The following is a 16,015-nucleotide window of genomic DNA, read 5'->3' on the forward strand; positions in this document are numbered from 1 at the left end:
TTCACCTACCTCCAGCAGAGCATTCCCACTCCTGCCAATGCTCCCCAGGCTCCACACTGCTCTGTCTTGACTTCTGTGCAGATTTTTGTTGCTCTCTGCCCTCTCTGGGGTTAGAAGTCCAGCAGGCCCGAGGCAAGCATGCTGCTGGAACTCCACCAACCTTGCCCAAGTGTTACAGTTTGCAATGCTAAAGGTAACACAACACTGGGAGAGAGAGGTGTTGCTCCACCAGAAAGTAAGAAAGGGTAGTGCATTTTCCATACTAAAGATCAGGTTTTGTGTGGAAGAGAGGGCATTAGCATGTTTCCAGCAGAAGAGGAAGCAAGGAGCAACAGCTGGCACTCTTGGTGCCAGCAAGTTAAATATTTAGAGAAGCAGCTACACAATGAGGTCCTCCCAAACCTTCTTCATACATGAAAAGAGGCAGAAACCCAATACTTCCATTTGCAGTTGTCTCTGAAAGTGCTTCTTAGCAAGTTAGCTTTTCCATGCACAGAGAAAAAGGAAGGTCCCAGCACCAGCAATAATCACTGCATGGGCTCACACGATGCTCGTTACCCTTGAGGGCAACTGCAGTGCTAAGGGGCAGGATGCCAGTGGGGAAGTGACAGGGAGAGTAGTGGCACCACCAACAGAAGCACTTCAGGCATGATCAGCAGAGGTCAGCTGTGGAAGTAGGCAGCTAATTACTCTAACCTAGAGCCAAAGGCAACGTCCCCAAAGGGTTTTCTACAGAAAGCTTTACCAAAATGAGCCCCAGTACATATTTCATATTCATTTTATGTGAGTCAGAATAAACACTGGATATCAGACTCTTATCTCTGGCACACAACCAATATACATCAGCTTCTACAACAGCTCTCATAAAAAGCAGAATAAATGTTTTATTTTGCTTTAAAAGAGAAATATAGGATAGTTGCTAAGGGAGTATCAGGGAACCCTCTGTGTTTTCTTTACTATCCTCCCAACTCTGCGTGTAACAAGAGATAGCCTCAGTGCAAACAGCAGTGCCTCAATGTATGTGGCCTTGTCACACTGACAGCAGCCTTGCCCTTGCTGCAGACATGTGGAAGTGAAAAAAGGGGTAGGGGAAAAAAAGAGGAAGAGCCATGGTCATCACCTTCATCTCCAGATTCCTTTGCTGTCCACAGGTTCCTGTCAATCCCTTCCAGGCAGCAGGAGATTGCCAGGTAAGAGCTGTAGGAGATGCCACCACAGGCAGCACATCTGTACTCTCCATGCAATTCTTCATGCTCCCATGTCCCTTTTAATTGAGCTCTCTAGCCTAGGAAAGAAATTAGGGTGAAGATGTTAGACAGCCACATCAGACTGATGAGAAACCACTGGAGAGGAGACTACAACCACCAGCCAAGACCTCACAAAATCAGCAGTAGCACAGAAGCACCCAGAGCATATGCAGATAGTGCTGTGTCCCCACCATGTGTCCTGGACAAGGCCAACAATCGAGCTGCTGACACCTTGAAACATTACTCGAGTAAAACACCATGAGAGCCTTGTTTTGAAGGCAGAATCTGCTGGTGAACACCTGCTGGCTGCAGAACTCACCAGAGTCTAATGCCAGGAGCCAGGGCTAGCTGGTAATGCTGACTGACATCAGGGTAGGAGAGCTCGCCATTAGTGCCGGAGCTATGGGTCCCTAAGGAGATCTTAAGAATGCGGCCTGTACAAAAACACGTGCAAAGCCCTTCAAGGATCCCTCTCCCACTGAACCTTCCATAGCAAAACCTACTGCCTACTCTGCCACAACAGAGCAGCGACGCACTGCAATTACCTGGTGACCCTTGCTGGAAACACAAAAGAGCCTTGACAGAGTTTATATTTCTAACCTCTCCCCTACTTCTAAAAGAAACTCAGCGTAACTGCAGCACATGTCCTAAAATCCTCTTAAATAAGATATTAATCACAAGACTGTTTAGCAAGCAAGAGCACACGGTCCACTTGAGGAAACACTGCCTCCATAATTATCCTGCCCTGGGCAAGTTTCCAGTGTGTGTGCATGGCCTGGCATATGCTCCACCTCGAGTCCAGCAGCCCAGCATTCTGCTCTCAGTAAGGAGCCCAAGCACTCACAGCTTAGTAAGAGGTCCCAATATGTCCATATCCCAAATTACTGCCAGCTTGAACTATCCAAGGGACCCTAACCCACAGCAGCACACCAGAGCAGGGGAGGCAAAGCAGTGAGAAAAAGGCAAGCTTAGGCTTTATATATTTTGTGTGATGAAGAAAAGGAGGAAGATGGGGAAAAAGAGAGGTAAAAAGCAAGACAGGAGGAAGATATTAAAAAGAGGGGTGCTGCCCATGCAAAGAGACATCGGCACACAGTGCCCTACCTCAAGCACTGATGCCCCACCAGCACAGGCTGGTGGTTTTCTGCCAGGTAAGAGAGTGTGACACTAGAATGATACTTGAAGGTTAGGTCAAAAGGGAAAAATCAGCAACAGCTACCTGTTGGACTGAAAAGTAACATTATTGGTGTCTGCCAGCCTGCAGCAGTACCTTGGCATAGCTGCATCTTTGATAAGAGGTCAGCCATCACAGCAAGTGAGGAAATTTGCACACGGAGACCCCCAGGACAGCTGTAAGGCAGTCCAGGAAGGCTGGATGAGTAATGGTGTGCCAGAGGCCCAGCGCTTTCACATGCCAGGCTAGGAAGTCCCCAGCCTGCAAGCTCAGCAGGACCCCCTTGCTGCAGGCTGTGTTCATACCAGCCTTTGTGGCCTGCAGAAAGGGTGCATTTAAGTGAGAAAAATGATGCAAACAGGAGATAAAAGGGATGCAGAGAAGCACAGACAATTAAACAAGGCCAGCACACTGGCTGTCCAGCCAGGCAGCACTTCTTCAGAGGCAGCAAACAACAATCCACCCCGGCTACCTGCTCCCTGCTGAAATCTGCCTTTATACATGTTTGGAAAGTGAGCCCAGAGATGCCACCAGAGGCAATGGAACTTCTGCTGTGGAAGAGCCTGGGCAGCCACAGAGCTGTAAAAGGAAGCACAGCAGCCAGGCTGGGGCCATGGGAGCTTCCCAGTCATCCACCCATTCCTTCCTGCTAACAGGGCAAAATGCTCAAAAATATTGACCAGCATCTCTGGGGGGCAAAGGGATCAAGGGGCCCCTCAGCAAAGCAGGACAGCACAAGTGCCTGCTCAGGAGCACTTCTGACAGCCCAGCACCTTCTAGATGTGCACACAGCCTATGCTGGGTGCTGAGAGCCACCAGCCGCAGGGTGGGCAGTGTCCCTTGGCAGAGCTTGAAGTCTCAGCACTTGTTCTGCAAGCTGTGAGCACGAGAGTGAGCGGGCCTCCCTTCCTTCTGGTCAAACCAGAGTATGAGGAATTCATCAACAATGTTTCTACATGGCAAGTTTCCCCATCAGGAATACAAGCAATTCCTGAAAGAGACAATAGCTTTAAAGATGAGAAGGTTATGTAAGGGCCAAAAATGACCCCCTGAATTCTGAACAGTATAAAAGTTTTCATTAATTTATCATTAATTCTTCTTCCCTAAGAGGATCTATATGGAAAGATCCTGGAGAGTGCTGTAAATTAATTACCAGCCCAGGCGAGTTTGTCTGCCTGAAGGGATTTAATACACTCTAGTAACATCCAGGCTCCAGTGTGACAGGTCTGTGCACTACCAGCCAGTAATCACTAGACTGTGGGACCAGGAGGAGGAGGAGGCAACAGCCCCCTCTGCCATTCAGCATCCCTCCCACTGGCAGTTGATGGAGACTTATGACCTATCTTTTCTTAATGAGTGAGGAATTATTTCTCCTTCCCACCTTACCAGCTACAGCTTGACCAACAGCCTGATGGATGCTTTGGCAGAGGCAAACATCCTGCTGGTCTGTCACCATGTAAAATAAATGGTTATTTGTTTATTGCTTAATTGTTAATGCTGATTCATCCCAAAGTTAGAAATCTTGCCACCACAACACTTCCAGAACACAATAAGCAGAGCTCTGCCTGTCAGGTTAATCACAGTTAAATGGAAAATCATTAAAGCCTCTGCAGAGCAGAGCATCAGCCAGGAATGCCCCGAAGCCCCAGAGCAGAGAGGCTCAGACTGGGGCCAGCACAGCTGGGAGGGCACAGACACTGGCTGGGGTGCAGGGACGTGAACAATGTCACCACTGGCAGGGACAGCAGTACCCTCTGGTCACATCAGCCAAATGAGAAGATGTGAGGAATAAAGAAGCCCGGATGGAGCAGGTCTACCAGACACAGGGGAGCGGGATGTGACACCCAGACAACATCGCAGACAAGAAGTGGAATGAGACACTGAAAAGCTTCAGACCAGGACTGCTCCATGAAGACCACTAAGGCAAGGACTGGAAGGTAGGCTGGGAACAAACCTGAAGAGAAGCAATAACTGGAAAATACCTGCTCTTGGGTCACTGGCAGAGCCCACAGTTCCCCTGGTCACTGGTGTCAACCAGCCAACAAATCCTGTCTGCACAGCCTATCCTCCTCGCCGAGGCTCCACAGGGAGGACAATGTTCCATCGGCACTGCCTGGTGATGATTCCAGCAGGATGAGCCTGTGTGGTGGACAGCCCAGCCTTCTCCTCTATCCATAAAACACACAGAAAAAAGACCTAATCCTGCCCCTTGTTTTGTCACAGCATAGTCCTTTCACACAGCAGAAGCGCTCACTGAATGACAGTGCTGAAATAACGTTCTACCTGGGTGGGTTTCTTTCCAGCAGATTTTTTTTTAAGGTGTAGTAAATAAGGCACAAAACCCAGATTAAGACTTGGGAGAGAAAAACCAAGGTTGACAAAAAAGTGATTCCTGCCTTGCTTCTTTTACAGTTGCTATGGAATCAAACAAACCTTAAAATAAGCTTCTCACATCCCTTGTTGCCAGACCCTTGCAGAAGGACAGACCCATGATCAGGTCTGCACATGGGCTGAACTCTCAGCCATGGAACTCCATTTCATGGACATCAGAAATTAACAGGGGAGGATTCCTGGCAGCTTCCCAGAAGAGCACCCAGAATTGGCTGAGTACCCTGTGCAGCTCAGCTCCCCATTCACAGAGCTGCTTTCCCACAAACACACCATGAACTGCAGCTGCTCAGACATTTATGGGCAGCACCACAGAGGAGCCTATTGGACAACCTGTGTTTCTGTCCCTGGGGCAGGGCTTAAGTACACAAGTAAAGCACAGCCTCAGAGCTGCAAAAAGGAAAATAAAATGAACACCACACAAAACAACTGCAAATACAGATTGATTATGCACAACGAGCAAGGCAGCATCAAGACAAGCAGCAACTGTAGAACCATGCTATCATAATGTGCAGCGCACACAGAGGTCAGATTTGGGCTCTATAACTTAAAAGCTGTCCTACCTTCTGAGAGTCTGGCTTTGCAACCCCTTCTGTACTTCCAGAGAAAATACAGAAATCCTTCCACTTTAATAAAAGATCTATTTTCTTATTAAAGCAAAATCTAGGACAAGTCAAGGGCTACTGCAGACCATTGGCAATTAATTCTGTAAGCTTGCACCTTCTGCTTAAGCAGAAGACTGATCATCATCTCAGAGGAACTGGCTCTGTGCAAATACTGTAACTTCAGCAGCACCACAGAAGAGCAAGACACCCAAACCCACCCCTTCTGCAAAAGAGAGGCTCAGGAACCAAGAACACAGAGAGCAGCAAAGGCACTCGGGCAGTGCCTCAGTCAGGGATCTGAGATCAGTGTGATCACTGCTGCCAGACCTCAAGTGCTGCTACCCAGAACAGGGGTAGGAATTGAAAATCCAGTTACTATTGCTAGGCTGGCCACAGGCCTGGGGAAACAGACCAAATTATCAGGAATTGGGTATATTATTGGAACACCCTAGGGAGGAAATCCTTTGCTATTGGACTTCCTTCCCAGGAACAGAGAAACTCACCTGTAGCAAGGCAAGCTGAAGCAGGACTCTGTCTCCCACACATCTCCATGTGTGATATCATGCAGCAACAGGGACACAGCCAATCCCCAGAGCCACAGCTCAAGCAGGAACTACACCGTGATCATAGAGAAAGATGACCTGTGCAAGTAATGGCTGACCCAGCCTCTCACCCAGCCACAGCAGGATCCTTTTCCCACAACTACCAACTTTCTCACTGCTTTCCCCAGGTACTGCAAAGACCAATATTTCCATTTCAAACCCATGTTTCTCAAGATGAACTGAATGTCCTTGATCCTCCTCCCCAAACCAGAGATGAACAATCTCTTTCTCCAGCGAGCAACATCAAATTAGCTTCTCCACAGGCCTTTTTTAAGGGGGTAGTTTGTGAAGCTCATGTGCTCTGAACCATTACACCTACTTTTTGACACAAACACACAGCTAATAGTCTCCTGGTAACTGGCTATAAAAAAATCTCATTAGGACTACTGGTAACACCAACAGCTAAATTCAGTTTTGTGAAAAATAATAAGTGCAACTACAGAGAAAAGATGTAGAATGTATTTGGACAGTTGGAGTGTGGGTAGGGATTTTCGTGGCGGTATTTTTGGTTTTGGATTTTTTTTCCCCAAGAGCTTGTTTTCATGAAACCTGAGAAAGAAAGCCAAGGATGTGGGAGGGCTAAAAGATGCTCAAGGACCAGAGAGACCAAAAGCTGTCTAAGAGATGGCTGCTTAAAGAATCTGGCAGGAGCTGAGAGGGGCTACAAGAAACAGTACTGGATGGATAAGGAATCTTGCAGCATATGGCTAGCTAGGTATTTGGCCAGAGGAAATGCTCTAAAACAACTTCAAGACTGTAAGACACAGCATTAAAACACACCTGTGGGGCAATCTCAGATGAGGAGAAAGCAAGGTATGATCACCTTCTCTCCTAGCCTGAGTTTTTCACTTCAGAAAACCAGCCAGTGATGGAAAAAAGCAAGCCACAAACACAGCCTGTGGTTACTGAAACCCTGGCAGGTGGGCTTGAGGTAGCCACGGTGGCCCACGCTCTCCAGACGTGATCACCACCATCCTGCATTCTGTGCCAGCTGGCCAAGAACAGCACAAGCACTCAGGGGAATGTGGGGGGCTGGTAACTAGCTCACAGCTGCTCCCCCCTTACTGGGAGCCCTGAGAGGCGTTTAGCCACATCCCACGCGTGTTTTCCTCCAGATTAGGGAGTTACAACAACCAGGGGAAATCCACGCGGGTACAACGTGGGAAGGAAGACCAGAGATCTTCCGACAGCAGCGACTAGCTCTGTGAGCTCAGCCCCCGATCAGCTCCCGGCCGAGGCGATGAGACGGGCTCCGACACACTGGCAGTCTGAGGCTCGGTCCTGAGCCAGGACCGGCGGCGGTGGGTGGCAGAGCTGCCCCTTTCCTGCCCCGCAGCCTCGCAGGCAGCCACCCCACTGAGGCAGGGCGTTTCTGCCCTCCGTTTCCACCCCACTGAGGCAGGGCGTTTCTGCCCTCCGTTTCCACCCCACTGAGGCAGGATGAGACCTTCAGGCCCGACAACACCTCACAGATGTGAAGCGCTGGCAGCAGCAAGACGATGTTTAGGTGCACAATTAAGCGGCTGAAACATCACCTGCAAGGTTTGACTTGCCATCCTCTCCCAGCAGAAAATCTCAGCTCAAAGGCTGTGAAGGAATAGCGGGGGGGAAAGAGGCATTTCTGCAATACGTCGAGTAAGTTGAGGCTTCCAGAGTGTTGTCTGCATGAAGACAGATGGGAAAAATCAAGGCAAATGAATGCCAGAAATTAATTTGAAAAGTATGAGTTAATATGCATTACCGACCTTGGTACACTCCCACATCTGTAGCCATAGTAAGCTTAAATTTCCTTCACTTCCATTCACTTCCAGCATGAACTTACCTAATTTTAATTAAGAGGGTCCAGGCTGAAACTTAACACCATTTCTGACATTAAATTTTCTAAGCATTCCTTAATTAACCTTTCTGAATTTTTCTCCTTAGATTGCAAGCATGCAAGCATATGATTATCTGCCTAATTAAACAATTCATCCATGAATATCTAATAAATAGTTACCCAACTGCACTCCCCTAATAACTAGGCAAACTTCTTAACCTTAGAACATGTAGCTCATCTGAAAGAGATGGGTGTTTTGCAAAGTGATTTACAAAGTGGTAAGAAATTTCCAAAACTGAGAGTGGAAAGGGAAAGGGAAGCTATATCACACTTGAAAATTAATTTGACTGCTACCCCAGGTGTAGACTTTAAGGAGTCCACCTCAATTTTTAAAAACACACTTCTTACCATATTTAAAATTGCTGAGCCACATCCGCAGAACCAAAAATAATTGCCACTCCACGCCCACACTATGTTATAAAAGAATAAAACAGAAAACACAAGTAACAACTGCTCTGAAAATCCACAGATAAATCTGCAGAAAAATCACATCACATCCACACAGCTCGCCCAGCTTTCTGCTCTGTTCAGACCCCTCCGGCAAAGCAGGCAGCCTGGCAGTGCTTCATGCACACAGAACCACTGCCCAACTCCATGGCTCCATCACCTTTTCATACTATTCCATCCACAGGTAGCCGCTCAGCCCATAGGATTCAAGACAGCTGTTCTTTAAATTAACATTAAATTAAATCTGAGGAACCTAAAAATGCAAGTGATCCCTCACTTTGTCCCATTAGCAGAGAGTCTGACTGACCCATCATACAGGGCATTCCAGCCATTGCTCTTCCTCTCTGACTGGGGACTCCCATATCTCTAAAAATACCCTTTTATGTCACAGGCACAAGCAACGGTTATTTCTACCAATTCCATTCCTGCCTTTGGGAATACCCCTGCCTCCAACACTAAAACATATCCTTGAGACTATTTCATCTCTGTTCCCAATTCCTTCACCCTGAATGCCATCCCTGTCCAACTGAAACCTGCCCCTACAGCATTCACTGGGGGCAAGTCGTAACACATCCCTTACTGGGAGGTTTCCCTCCACAATGGGTTCTGTTCAGAAAGGCACATGGCAGCTCCTTAGGCAGCTACAGACTTCACAAAATAAATGTTAACAAGCTCTGGAAGGAATTTGTTAAAACACAACCAGTCACTCTTTAATGATCTTCCCAAGAAAGCAACACTCTCACGGACATAAGCATTTGTGAAAAGTGGATTTCAAGATTGCAAGAACAGCTGTTAATAAGAAACAAGCTTCATATTTACAGACACCATCATCTGGATGAGAGCAAAATCCACCCAGCACCTTCTAGACTCTCACAAAATACATCAAGTATTCATCAGATGTGCCTGTGAAATACCAGCCCAGAGGAGCCAGAACACAACTTTTCCATCTTTGCTACATTCCTGCTAATGGATCTCACAAAGTGCCCAGCTCCCTGACAATTATTTACACTGAAGCTCTCCTGGAGAAGTACAGATATAAATTTATATAAAAATGTAAGCAACCCAAAAAATATAAAGTGTCATAGAATCATCACAGAAGGTTTTGGCTTGGAAGAGACCTTAAAGGTCATCTTGTTCCACTTTTCCAGGCTGCTCCAAGCCCCAGGCCTGGCCTGGGACACTTCTAGGGCTGGGACATCCACAGCTTCCCTGGGCAATCTGTTCCAAGGCCTCACCTCCCTTGCAGGGAAGAAATTTTCCTAATACCTCATCTACACTTAATCTCTGCCAGTTTGAAGCCATTTCTCCTTGTCCTGTCCCTCTCCACCTTTCCCACAGGCTCCCTTCAGGCACTGCAAGGCCACAATGAGGTCACCATGACGCCTTCTCTTCTCCGGGCTGAACAATCCCAATTCTCTCAGCCTTTCCTCACAGGAGAGCTGCTCCATCCCTCTAATAATCCAGGTGGCCTCTTCTGGACTTGCTTCAAGAGGCCAATGTCCTCCCTGTGCTGGAGACCCCAGACCGAGTGGATGCAGCCCCCCAGGTGGGGTCTCATGAGACCAACAGGGAGATTTTAGACCAACAATTACAATATTGTACATCTACATTTTTATTTTCTTTAAAATCCCTTGCAAACACAAAGAATGGCAGGACCCCAGTCAGATCACATGGAAAACCAAGAATTAACACAGTGATCATCCATCCATCCCTGGACCAAACTAAAATCTTGAATTTAGGAAGAATTAAACTGTGAGGAAAGGAGATAAAAACAAACACCGACCAAATAAATAAACATTAAACCAACTTAGTTAACAAAGTTTCATGCTCAAATTTTCAGTCTTGCTAGGCAATGGAGCTCACAGCATGAAGACATCTTCTCTGAGAAGTTTTTTATTAATTTAAGACATAAACTAATTGCTTTTGGGATGCTCTGTGCCTTCAGAAGGGAGCAACTCAGGGAACAGTGTTCTGCTTGCAGCCTTTCCCAAGGATTCTGCCTTAAACACAAATTTAGAACAAAGAAGTCATTACTCTGATGCTGTACATTAAATGTTATTGCAAGGTAAAAAAAAGTCCTTGAGATTAGCAGGGGGAAACCAGGACCACAGATGTTTTTTAGTCCCCAGGAGATCCATTTTAGAAAGCTGTCATTGCTGCACAACTGCCGTGGCATTTTCTTTTGTCATTTCATCCCAGTGAGGGTCATCACACTCTCTCCACATGCTTGGGACTCTGCTGGCACACACAGGGTATTTGCAGAAAATCCAGCCAACAGAGTCAGGTTGATTGGAATCCCTCTGATTTCCTGATCAGCAAATGCTGTACCACAAAGACACAAAGGGCAAGCTGCAATGCATATTGAAAAATTAATCACTTCTGTCAACAGTGTCAACTTTTATTTTTCTGCAAAATTTTACAGCTGAAAATCCAAACTACTGCAGCCACTGTAAGCAGAATGGATGCAATATTTAAGAAGGGAGCATTAGTTTGTCTCCAGTTTCCACCAGCCCAGGAGCCCCAGGCACAAGCTGGGCTCTGTGTCAAACATGCCCGCCAGTGCCCAGGGATCAGTGTGGGATGTACAGCCAGACAGACTGGCATCCTGTGCTGGGTGTATTCGGGTTCTCCACTTCCCCAGCAGCACTGAGGCACCAGGAGCAGCTTTGCTCAGCTCATTTTCAGAAGCTGCCAGTTCCCAGAGCTAACACACACCAGGAGCACAGAGAAACGTTAGCACAGTCTGGCACAGAGCTCCCTTCTGCCTGTACAGACAAACCATTCCCAGGCAAAGGAGTCTGGAGCACAGGAGACAAGGTAGAAAAGCAGAGCCCTCCCTGCACTTCAGCACCCTGCTGTTAGAAGGTGAGATATTACTTGCAATGTTTTTAATCTCGCAAACAGATCTTTTTATTTTAGCTATTTATAGAAAAAGAAACTGCAAGGTGCTGCAGCTTTCTACACCAACCTCTGTTTGAGAATGGATGTTGTGAGAACTTGTGAGCAACACATCACAAGCAAACACTGAAGATCATCGGATGACTTAGTGGCAGAGGTCTTACTTTCAGAGACACCCCAAGCCAAGCACTCCAGGCAGCTTCCAAACACTGCAGAGAGACCAGCAAACCCAAGCTAGGCAGAGGCCCCGCCTGGAACCTGCTGAGACAAAGAAACTACAGGGCAGACCTCCTCTGTTCTGGTTTCACAGAAGAGCTCCTGGACACCCACAGAACCGACTTATGTTCCGTACCCAAGATCTGCATGTGAACATGCTGCTGTACACACGCTCCACCTGAAAGGACGTTTACCATGGCCCATACTACTGGTACGTGCTGGCAAGCACACGCACCCCAGTACATGCATTTCTCATTGCTTCCCAGCATCCTTCAAACCAAAGGATCTATCCTGCAGAGCTGGAATCACAATGACAGGTAGAAATGGGCTTAAGTGCCACCTTAAATCAGCCAAGTCACTGCTTTGCAGACAGGGTTCTGGACTCCCCTTTTTATCATTGCTCACCTCGGCGCTCTGGGAGTCAGCAGGAAAACTCATCTGCAAGTGGAACAAGCAGATGTGCATTCACATTCAGTGCCATCAGTGACCCACAGCGAGGGATTTTACAAAAGCTTTGGGTTCACAGCTCACCAAAGACTGAGCTGCAGGCAATAAACCTTCATTTTTACCCACAAGCAAGTGGCTCAAACATGTAAGTTTTTCCAAGATTTTTAATCACAAGTGATTAGAGAATCTGATAATAACAATCCCTGCTGGCTCAACATCTAAGAGCACTTTATACAGAAAGCATCTCATTTCACCTTCTAGTTTTTTCATCAGCACAATTATAATTAAAAGAACATTCAAAGGAATCACTTGTATTTCATACTCCATTGACAAGTTACCCAGTCAAGCAGAACAGGCTTCAAGCACATCTAAAGCCACCAGGAATGTTCTTCAAACACAAAAATGTCCAGCTGCTGGGCCACCTTACGTTCGGAAGCAAAGCCTGTCCTTGGTGAAGCAGTCACAGTGAAAGCTGCAATATGTAGGTCAGCATTCTAAGAAGGGCTATGGCTAAGACAAAGTATCAGACTGATTCATAATGCTCTCTGATTGCTAATCCTGTGCAGAATTGTGATTTACATCACTCTTCCAAAATCTGAAGGCTATGAAAAAGGTCTTATACTTTGTAAAAGATCATCAAAACAATTCTGTCAGATCTTTTACAGTGATCTTTATGAGTGTTGAGTAGAGAACAGGAAAACGACATTTTCACTGGTGGCTGTGCATGCCACCGATTCTCTCCTGTGGGAAGGGATGAGGACCATGACTGCAGCATCATTTCTGCCCTTCCAAAAACTGCCAGTGCAACAGAGAAAGGGCATGAGGAGAAGCACCGGCAGTCAAAGAACTTGAGTTCAATCATCTCCACATCAGTCAGCCTGAGAGCAAAGGGCAACACAACCTGATCCCTTACCATCCCCTGGTTCCTCCAGCCCAGAGCAGGACAGGAGCTGGGTGAGACTGTGCTGCCAGGTGCTGCGGTTGAGGTTTCTGTTGGGGACACACCTCTCGGCACAGGCTGCCCTGCAGCGCCCTCCTGTCCTTTGACAGAGCCACAGGGACATAAACCTCTGAACACAGTGATCCGCTCCTGCAGCAGCCTCTCTTGCACCACTGCCTCGAGGACAGTTAAGATACAGAACATTACTGGCTACATCTGTTCTGACCTTTGTCAGACCACCCCTGCTCACCTCATACTGGCACCTCTAATTCATCTCATGTATTCCCAGCTCCTGCAGGAGATGACTCTGCCAGCAGCCACTGCAACACAAGGTTTAAGTACTCACCTATTTTGCCCCTAGAAAACCAGGTCTCTGTGAACAATGATACACCTGCATTTCTACTCTTTGGTTTTAACCAAGTTACAGAGCACACAAACAGCAGCCGCCAGAGCAGGCAGCCTGCTCAAAGTCACATCAAAAAATATTTTTGTGTCCAGGAATTATGTAGATATGATCAGATATTCTCTTTTCTGAAACCTAACCTCACATTTGCTGCCAGCAGGAGACAGATACATACGCACCCAGCTGAGCGCTGCAGCTCCAGTAATAATGTGGCAGCTCACTAATGTGCCCATCTCTATTTTCAGGCCACGCACCACTTTTGCCAGAGGCACACATTTCAGCAGAGGACCCCCACAATGCTCCCCACTAAACCCAAAAAACACAGTTCCTTCCACCGTATTTAGCTTACCTAAGAGAAGCAACAATGAAATGAGAGAAGAAAAGCTGTGGATAGATTTATCTAGAGCCAAGCTGCAGCCTCGCACGGGTGTCCTGTGCCCAACACCAAGAGAGCACACACCTTGGCACTACAGAGCTGCTGATCCCTACAGCACCATCACCAAACCAATTCATTTGTGAGCCAGAAGAAAACGGACGATTTGCCTTGACTTAGCAGCAGCTTCACCTCCAGAGCAGTGGTTTATGCCCAGGTGAGGCAATCAGCTGCCCAGAGCAGACCTGGTGATGGGCTGCCTGCCCTCTGAGATCCTCACATTGGCTCACTCCAACCCCCCAGCCCTCACCCTCCCACATCAAGAACTGCAGCTAACAGGAAAAGTCTGCCTCATTAGACACTTTTGGCCTCTGTCCCAGGGGCCTTTTGGGGAAGATTTTTCCTGCTAATATTCTTCCTCCTGGGAAAGGTTTAGCATCACTCATATAGATATATGAGTTCCTCAGGCATTTGGAGCTCCACCTAAACCTTCCCTGACACAGTGACCCAAGGCACTGTGATGAAACACAAGGGATGAGTGTTTGTATTTTGTCCTTGAAGCCAGGAGTTGAGGAGAACTTTCCAATATGCACAACCAAGGTCAGTACAATAATCAGTTTTTGCAGCAAAAGGTGAGGACAGAAAGCTGTCCCTTTCCCCCTCAGTAACACACCTTATGGACACTTACCCCATTCTGCTGGGGTCTCCTTCCACTGACTCCCCTCTGAGAGCAGGAGGATGATGTAGCCTTGCAGCACAGCACTCCCATCTATTTAAAGTTATCCTAGCTCAAAAAAAGTATTCCAGGTTAGCTACTAGTCTTCAGGCAAGAGTAGTCCTGTGAGTGTGCCACTAAAGGAAGAGTCACACAGAGAGAGTTAGACTCATTCCTCACACATTAATAGGCAGCTCTGGTTTCTCACTCCCTCACAGCCAAGAAAATCTCCTGCTACATCCAGCTGCTCTGCCATGGCACCTTTCCCCTTGCAGTTATTTCTGTTTTGACACTGTCAGTGATTAGATCCAGTTATAGCAAGCAGATATGGGAACAGCATAAAGCAGCAGCAGTTCCCACTCCTTCACCCCCTGCCCCTCGTCCACTACCGTGATTTACCGGAGGCTCATAAATGCAGGCACAGAGATCTGCCCTGAAAGACCGGTACACGGCAGCACAAAAAACACACTACACATTATTTATTCTCTCCGCAGCCTGACCTGCTGTGCGCTAGTAGAAACGAATGTAGCTACTTCTAAAATTACTCACAGAGTGAATCCCTGGCTACGACTCGCGGGTCCCTGCGGGCTGACCCAGGCCAGCAGGGATCTGTCAAATTGAGGCGAGGATGAGCACAGACCGGAGGCAGGCAGAGGCAGGGGCCGGGGTCTGCCTCACCCCCGCCCATCCCGTCTCCCGTCGGTGCCGCCACCGGGCGCGCTCCGCAGCCACCACGGACTTCAGCGCTGCCAGCGGGGAGAGCAGCAGGAGCAGGGGGACAGGCACCCCGGGCAGCGGCCGCCATACACGTGCCGCTCTTAGAAATACTGGTGAGGTTAGAAACATAAACAAACAAACAAGTTACGCCGCAGCGGAGCCGGCGCTCGTCCGCCCCACGCTGCCCACCGGAGTCCACTCACAGCCGGGAGCGCCTCACGCCAGAGCCGAGACCCCCGAGGGCGGCGGGAGCGGGCCGGGCGGGGCCCTTCCCGTCCTCCCGCGGCACCTGCGACCCCCGCGGCCCCTCCGTCCTCGCCCAGCGCCGACCCTCGGTGGCTCATTCACCGCCAGCCCGGCTCCGCTGCCCCTCAGCTCCCCGCTCACCACCGAGCCGCAGTCACTCACCGCCAGCCCGGCCTCGCCGACCCTCGGCCGGCCCCTCACTCACAGCCGCCGCCCGCCTTTGTTGCTGCCGCGGCCGAGGCATTTAAGGCGCTGAGGCGGTGGGAGGCGGGGGCCGGCGCTCGGGGGAGGCGCCGCCAGCCCGGCTGCCTCGGCGGGCACGGGGCATCCTCCTCGGCCTCCTCATCCTCCCCCCCTCACGGCACAGCGGGGAGGAGGAGCGGCTGGCCGGGAGCGCCGGCAGCCGAGCCGCTCCCCAGCACGGCCCGGGGAGCGGTGAGCGACAGCGGGCTGCGGAGCGCAGCCCCAGCCGGGCGGGATCGCTCGGTGCCGCACACGGCCGGGACAGAGTGCCCCACACCCTGCAGCACCCGCGGAGGGAGCCCCAGTGCCGGCCCTGCCCGCCTGCCTCGGGGAGCTCTGTGTGGAAAGGCACAAAAACCGATCCTACCGCGTTACGGACACGGGCAGAGCCCCGCGCTGGCACAGCTGCCATCTGACTCCATCACTTATGGGCTCGTTTCGAATATGCAGTGCAATAGTTCATTAGCCAGCTGCGGGC

The 16,015-nt window shown here is 49.0% G+C and overlaps 1 protein-coding gene across 4 annotated transcripts in view; it reads right to left on the reverse strand.

Moving 5' to 3' along the window:
* Nucleotides 1-15,536, reverse strand: part of ST6GAL1 (ST6 beta-galactoside alpha-2,6-sialyltransferase 1) — a 43,924-nt gene extending 28,388 nt beyond the window's left edge. Inside the window, exons 1-2 of one of the 4 annotated variants that reach the window (XM_040074526.1) lie at nucleotides 15,457-15,536; nucleotides 1,121-1,285 (exon numbers count right to left, since the gene is read on the reverse strand). The gene's annotated coding sequence lies outside the window, so the exon portion shown is untranslated. Of the gene's footprint in view, nucleotides 1-1,120; nucleotides 1,286-1,566; nucleotides 1,640-14,304; nucleotides 14,396-15,456 lie in introns of those variants that run through there. The other 3 variants (XM_040074528.2, XM_040074529.2, XM_040074527.1) reach the window with 3 other exon arrangements.
* Between the last annotated feature and the right edge of the window lie 479 nt (nucleotides 15,537-16,015).

This window comes from Hirundo rustica, chromosome 10 (assembly GCF_015227805.2).
Source record: "Hirundo rustica isolate bHirRus1 chromosome 10, bHirRus1.pri.v3, whole genome shotgun sequence".
In the NCBI taxonomy this organism is placed as follows: Eukaryota; Metazoa; Chordata; class Aves; order Passeriformes; family Hirundinidae; genus Hirundo; species Hirundo rustica.